The sequence below is a fragment of the Octodon degus genome, unplaced genomic scaffold (assembly GCF_000260255.1).
Source record: "Octodon degus isolate 3935 unplaced genomic scaffold, OctDeg1.0 scaffold00004, whole genome shotgun sequence".
NCBI lineage: Eukaryota > Metazoa > Chordata > Mammalia > Rodentia > Octodontidae > Octodon > Octodon degus.
The window spans coordinates 16271422-16278414 of record NW_004524580.1 but is presented as its reverse complement, the minus strand read 5'-3'; the positions used below and the strand labels follow the sequence as shown (position 1 = coordinate 16278414).

Here is a 6993-nt window from a genome sequence, read left to right as displayed (position 1 = left end):
GTATTTTCTATGTATCTTTCTAAGTTTATTTTACGTCTCAAGCACATTCATAAGTAAACTCTCAAAACATTTTCATGGTGGCTCCTTTGAAAACTTTATTAATTCTAATGTTATGTCATTCCAGTATTGTCATCTATATTTTTTTACATCTAGAGTGAAATTTCCCTGGATCTTTTAAAAAAGATTTTGTATTGTAGTATGTACATTTTGTATAATATGCAATGATAATCCATGACTTATTTAAATAAATAGCTTTAGCAGGTCTCTTCTGATATGTGGAGAGTCCTCGTTCTCTCTTCGTCTTCTTTGTCACCTTAACTGGAAGGGACATCTTATTATGGCTGAGCAAAATTGGTGTCCGGAGAAATAGGAAGAGATAACCTCATCATTGTTTTCCCACATGACTTCTACTGTCACCTCAGTGGTGGATTGTATGGGGGCAGGAGTTCTGGCTTCCCACTTGGTGAATTTTGACCTTGGAGGATGACACTTTTTATGGCTGGGGAGTAACAGAAGTCCATATGACGTTCTGAATGTTTGAGTGCTAGGTCCCTCATTCATGTGCTGGAATCAAGAGCAAAAGAGTATGGTATTAGAAGGTGAAGCCTTTGGAAGGTGGTTAGATTATAAGGTAGAGTCCTGGTGCATGATATAAGTGACTTTCTGAAAGAGGCCCTGATGGAGCTAGTTGGTCCCTTCCTCCATGTGAGGATGCATCAGGAGGGTGCTACCTACTCAGCCCTCACCAAACATGTAATTTCCTTGTGCCTGTAGGTTGGATTCCTCAGCCTCCAAAACTGAGAAATAGACACATGTTGTTCATAGGCCATTCAGTTTATAATATCCCCAAAAGCATTAGATAGGTAAGAATTTTCATGTGACATCCACTGAAATCATAAAGGACAGTGTTCCCTTATTGCGGGCTGAGACTGGAACTCGCAACTAGCTTTGAAGCCTTGTCTAGCACTGCCCTGGTAGACAGATGAGGCATTAAAGCAGATAACAGAGTGAGTTTAGGCTCCTCTTGGGTGTTTCTTTGCTAGAATAGATGCAGAGTCTTTTTTCTTTTTTTTAGAATATGGTGCTTATTGCCTAAAATATTCCTGTTTTGCCAGCTTATACCTTTCCTTTGGCTAGAGAAAGGAGGAGGTTGCTTATTAAGCAGGTGGAATAGAAAGAAATACATCTTTTTTGATCCAGAATTGTTTAATATTCTTTTTTACTTCATATATCATAAAAATTTCAAAATGTTATGACTTTTCAAGCAGCATTTTTAATAGGATCTATAATAAATTCTCAGAGAAATACATCTGCATGGGAAAACCATACATTATATTTATTTTTCTTTTGTTTTTACCTGTCATGTCTAAATACTCTACTGGACATATATTGATTTTATGGCAGGATACACTAGATAATTATTATTAGAGAAAATTAAATTAGTGCATGCAAAACAGTTAAAAATGAACAGTACAGTATACAGAGAAGTAAATCAAGGAATTTTATGTGAAGTTTAGAAGATCTGACAAAGCAGTTTAAGGATTTTATAACTTGTAAATAGCAGCAACTTTGCAAAAATTAAGTTCTTAACTCTTATATTGTGATTCAATAACCTTTAAGGCACACCCTTTAGGGATCTTTCTTCTCACCCTTCACTTTTCACCTGCCAAAGCAAAACTTAGAGAAGCACTTCCGTGTTGTCTTTTTCCTGTTTTGTTCTTATATCGAAAAACAACAAAGTTAAGAACATCCTTAATAATGCAGTTCAGTGACAGATGGCCATATAAAAATAACCAAGTTTACCAAAATGATGGCAAAACTTCCACATTTGTCTGAACGCTGTCACTGAGCAACTGAAGTAACAGTCAACATTTTAATATTTTTTCCTCAGAACTAAAGGATAACACAGAAGACCAGAACCAGGCAAAAGAGGCTATTCCTTGATCATTTTATATCTGAGAGTTAAAATAAAATTTCAGTGTATGCACCGTTTAATTTCTGTCTCAATGGCCAGGCCATGAAAGCCCCCCAAGGCTGTTCCCTCGTTTTATTTGTGTTAGACAAAATACATCTTCAACCATTCTGTCTCCCAGTTTTTCATCTGCAAAATAAAGAATTGCATTATTTTCAAATAGGGAACTCATTTTCACTTCTGAGATAAAAACAATGGCAGTACCCATGCTCTGTCAGAAGGTCTCTGTTCTTAGTTCTCTTGGTTCATGCTGACCCCTCACAAGACCCCTTCACAATTTGACTCAGTGTCTGCTACAGCTTCAATCTGGAATGTCCACCTATGACCCATGTGTTAAGTGCACAGTTCCCTGCTTGGTGCTCTTGGGAATCATGGAAACTCTAAGAGGTGCAACCCAGTGGGAGGTTTTACATCTCCATAGGTGTTTCCTTGTCTGTTTCTATAATAAAAGTAGCTCCACAGTTTACTATTAGATTTACCAAGCTATAAGAAAGGGTATTAGGGGGGAGATAGACATGGACCATTTAACTAATTCTGAAAAATAATTCTCTATATTTAGAGTAATATGAATACAGAAAATATACTTTGCATAAAATGTTTATGAAGTGTAGAGGGAGAGAAATAATTTATTAAATAAGCTGAGAAAGAATCATTTCTCAAAGATCTATACTAAGTCTTATTTCATCTGTTGAAATGCTTGCCTCTGTTAGTGAAGTTTCTAAGGTATTAATGTTTGCTTTCTGTACTGTATCTGTGTGCTATTGTGTGGAATGTCACTACAGATGGCCAAGCTGTGTGACCTCACCTACACCACTGTTGATACAGCATTCCATGTTTGGGCTCATTTTCCACAATAGCGAGTTTGGTAAAAGTTGTAAACACGAAAGATTCCATTTGCCTAAAAGCTGTTTCTGAAATTTTAATACCCAGCTAGTTTGTCTCCCCTTCATTCTTTTTCCCTGTCTCCCACTTGTACCCAAATAGCCATTCAGACCTCAAGACCTCCCAAACTATTTTATACACCGTTGGGAAGCAAATCTCTGTCACAGAAGCATCTCCCAAGAAGAAAAACATTACCAATTAAAACATTGTATTGGGAAAAAGAAATCAAACAAGGAAAGAAACAGTGATTAGCTTGCCATCCCCTTGAAAATTTCACCCCACTATGATGACTGTGTGGTCACCAAACACCTACCTTACATATTTAGTCTCTCCCTGATGAGGACATGGAAATTCATCTTACTAGAACAGCAGTAGGAAATCCAGTGTTTCGCACTGGAGGGAAAAAGAAAACTGATGGTCCACAGTGAACAGAATTTGTTGGGTAGTAGAAAGTTTCTTTCAAGTATTGAGAGAAAGAATTCTTAAAGATATATTTATTTATATCTCTGAGATAAATATTGCTGAAGAACAAATGATGCTGACTCTCTATTAACATCCTACAGCTGACAACAGAGAGGACTGAACAACTGTATTGAAATCTCTGACACAACAGAGTGCTGTGACTATTTAGAAAAGGAAGGGACAGGTAACTGTCACAGAAGTGCTTGGAACTCTTGGAAGCTAGCATGGACAGAGGAATTCAGACACCCATCCCATTTCTCTGCACAGCAGGACAGGCAACTGACACAGAAGTGCTTGAAACCCTAGGTAACTAGCTTGGTCCAGAAAAGGGTGCTTGGCCCTTTTCCCTCCATAAAGTGAAGGACCTGGAATCTGGAACCTGGAAACTGACCTGACCAGAGGAAAACAGGGTAAATCCATTTGAACAAAGGGAAACACTTTGCATATGAACTCTAAATTTGCTATTTATTCTGTTATGTAACTATTGCTTCTATGGTATAAAGTACAAAATAATAGTTAAACACGTTTGTCAACTTCTAAATATTGCTTGATGTTATCATTATTGCCAATTGTACCACTGTAGCTAGGATCTCAGATCTGTTTTAACCACTTGTTCTCCCTTGAGTAACAATATTGATAAACATTGGAGTAATAACCTCACCATAACTCTACACCTAAAGGTGGAGGATAACACCAAATGGAAACCAACATTCCACTCTCAATTGATTGGGAAGGCAGAATCTCAGGACAGACACAAACCAAGAATCTGTAACCTACAGAAGATATCCTTGAAGAACAGTCTCTTCCTGGCCTTTATAATAGTAATACAGCTACCTACTATCAACATTTCACAAGGATCTTTCTTTTTGAAATAGAAAATCAAAAGACACAGGAGTGCAATTTAATCTCAGGTTCCCAGCCCACCCAAAACTAGTCCAGGAGACATCAGTATGAAAGAAATGGGAAGTGACACATCTGAAATCTCTGAGATGATAGCAGCTGAACTAACAGCTCCAGGCAGGTATAGAGGAAATCAGGAAAATTAGAGGAAATAATCTCTCAGGTAACAAAGCAAACAAAAGAAATGGTAACCATAATGAAAGAATTTCTGAGTATATTCTTTTTTTTTTTAAATTAAGTGTTGTCTTTAATTAAAAAGCTAACAAACTGTGTAGTTACATTTCACCCCCCAAACCACAAACTCAGTAGTTACTGAGTCTCTAGGCAACATATTCAAAACTGAGATTAAAAATTTAAAAACAAATCAAATGGGCGGGGGAGATGGCTCAGTAGAATACGTGCTTTCCTGGCAAGTGCAAGGGCCTGAGTTCAATCCCCGGTTCTGAAAAAAAAAAAAAAAACAGGTACTCAGGTTCAACTAAGGGAGTCCTGCTACATGCAGGCTAATCTATTCCAGTGATACTGCTTGACTCTAGGAGGCTGGAAGACATTCTAAACAACTTCACTTGGAACGATTACTTCAAATAGCCTTTTTCCAGTTTCCAGCTTCTGAATGAAGGTAGTATTTTGTTAATTCTATTGCAGAAAACTTTTGTAAGTTGTTTTATTTACAATGCCAACTTCAAAAAGCTTGCTAAAGTTAACTGGATAATAACCTATACAGAAATCACTTTACAAAAAGAGGGAAAACTCAAAATGTCAACTTTCTACAGAGAACCCACAGTTCAGTTTTATTCAGAATAAGTAAAACCAGCAACTTTTGCTCAGACTAGGTGAAATTCACCATTGGTTTGGAATCTGTAACTCAAACTACACATGCAATGAGAACAATATTATGCTAATACAATTGTTTTGCTGCTGCATTTGTCTATTGTTTATCTAATATAACAATTATAAATAGGGCAGTGCAACTAGTATTTGGAACAATACTTATAGTGTTACAGTGTCAGGTACATTTCATTTCTCTTCACACCAATGGTTCTCCTTGAATACCTGGGCTTCTTCCTCTTCAGTAAAGTCATTTTTTATATTAAAAGTCTTGCAAATCTCCTCAGACGTTTTCCCCTTGATCATATTGGCAACAATCTTGCATGCAACATCAAGCAAACCTTTGATCTTTTGGTAGTTTGCTGCCAGAATAAGTTTATTTTTTTTTCTTTTCAAAGTTTTATTGATAAACATATAGCAATGAGACAGTTTCAAATCAAATCAAAAGTACAGTTTCAACAAGTAATACACTGCATATATTCTTCTTAGTGGTTAATTGCTGTACAAGATGCAGACTTGTGATCCTACTTACAAACACCATTAGAAAAAATCATTCTATTCATTAAGAGAATGCAACTATATATCTATCCCAACCACTTTGAATACACAGATGCAAAATGGACATTCATAGTTATACCCCAATTTTTTTTTAAGTTCCATTGTTGAATATTATAGGTGTGTAAACTCAGCAAAATATTCTAAAAGAGTACAGAAGCCCATAATAGCATTGGGTCTTCTGTTTAATTGGCAATGTCAGAAATTATTGACGTGAGTCCCCCACAGCTCAACATAACAACATGGCTTTACTTCCTATATTTCATCTTCATACTTTTCTACTGGATGGTTAAGACCAAGGTAAAGCAGAACCTATGCAACAAGAGTTGTAGCTTTTTGGTTTGAGAAGGTCAGTGAAACGCCCTCAGGATTTATCCTGAGATCCTGTACCTCAGATTGTAGAACCTTTGTCAGTGCAGCCATGTGGATGAGTCACGGCCATTGCTTGGCCAATGTGCTCTCTGTGAAAGCCTGAGAGAGTGTCTTCTCCTCATGTGACTCCAGAATAAGTTTAGAAAGGGCTCCTTGGTCAACTTTCAGGAACTCTTGGTCCCAAAAAGGGATCTGCCATCTGTTTGCTTTTCTTTGTTCTCATCATCCTCAGGAGGAGGAGGGTTATCCTTGTGGTGGGTACACCACTGAATGACATTTTTTAATATTGCTGCATTAGCATTTGGTAGATGAACTGGGTCATCATCTCCTTCATCATCCATTCCCAAGCCTTCCAACATCTTCTTGATGGTCACAGACTGTTTGGCAATTTCAACACCAGCTTCAAATATCTCTCCATCAGAACTCTGCAACTTAATTGAAGGCATGGCGTTTGGTCTCTAAGAGACCGCGGGCCTGAGGCAGACAAGAACAGGAAGATGTTCCTACTGATTGGAGAAAGGTGGTGGCAGATGAAGCTACTTCTTCTGAGTATATTCAAAGAAGACATAGATTTTAAAAAACAAGAGGAGCATAGAAAAATGATGGAGACCTTGACTGAACAATACATGAAAGAAGTAGAATGCAAGAAACAGATTCAAAGAGATATTCAGGAAATTTAAAATTCCACTAAAAGCTGGAAAAACCATTTGAATGAAACTTAGGATAAATTTTTAGACCTTGAAGGCATCATTGCAAACAGCAACTAGGAAAGGAAAACTCTCTTAAAAATAACAAGGAACCAAAAAATAATAATTCAACAGCTACAAGATGATGCAAAGATTAACAACATAAGACTGATAGGTATCAATGAAAAAGGAGTCGACACAAATGACATAAAAGAATATTTGCAGAAGTAATTGCAGAAAACATCCCAAGCATGGGAAAAAAATTCTGACCTGCAGTAAATGAGGTGTATAGAACTCCAAATAGCATCAACTAAAATAAATTTGCATTCATACATA

General features: G+C 36.9%; 1 pseudogene; it reads right to left on the bottom strand.

Annotated features, from left to right (window-relative positions):
- Positions 1-5233: 5233 nt before the first annotated feature.
- Positions 5234-6419, bottom strand: LOC101571787 (annotated as a pseudogene).
- Between the last annotated feature and the right edge of the window lie 574 nt (positions 6420-6993).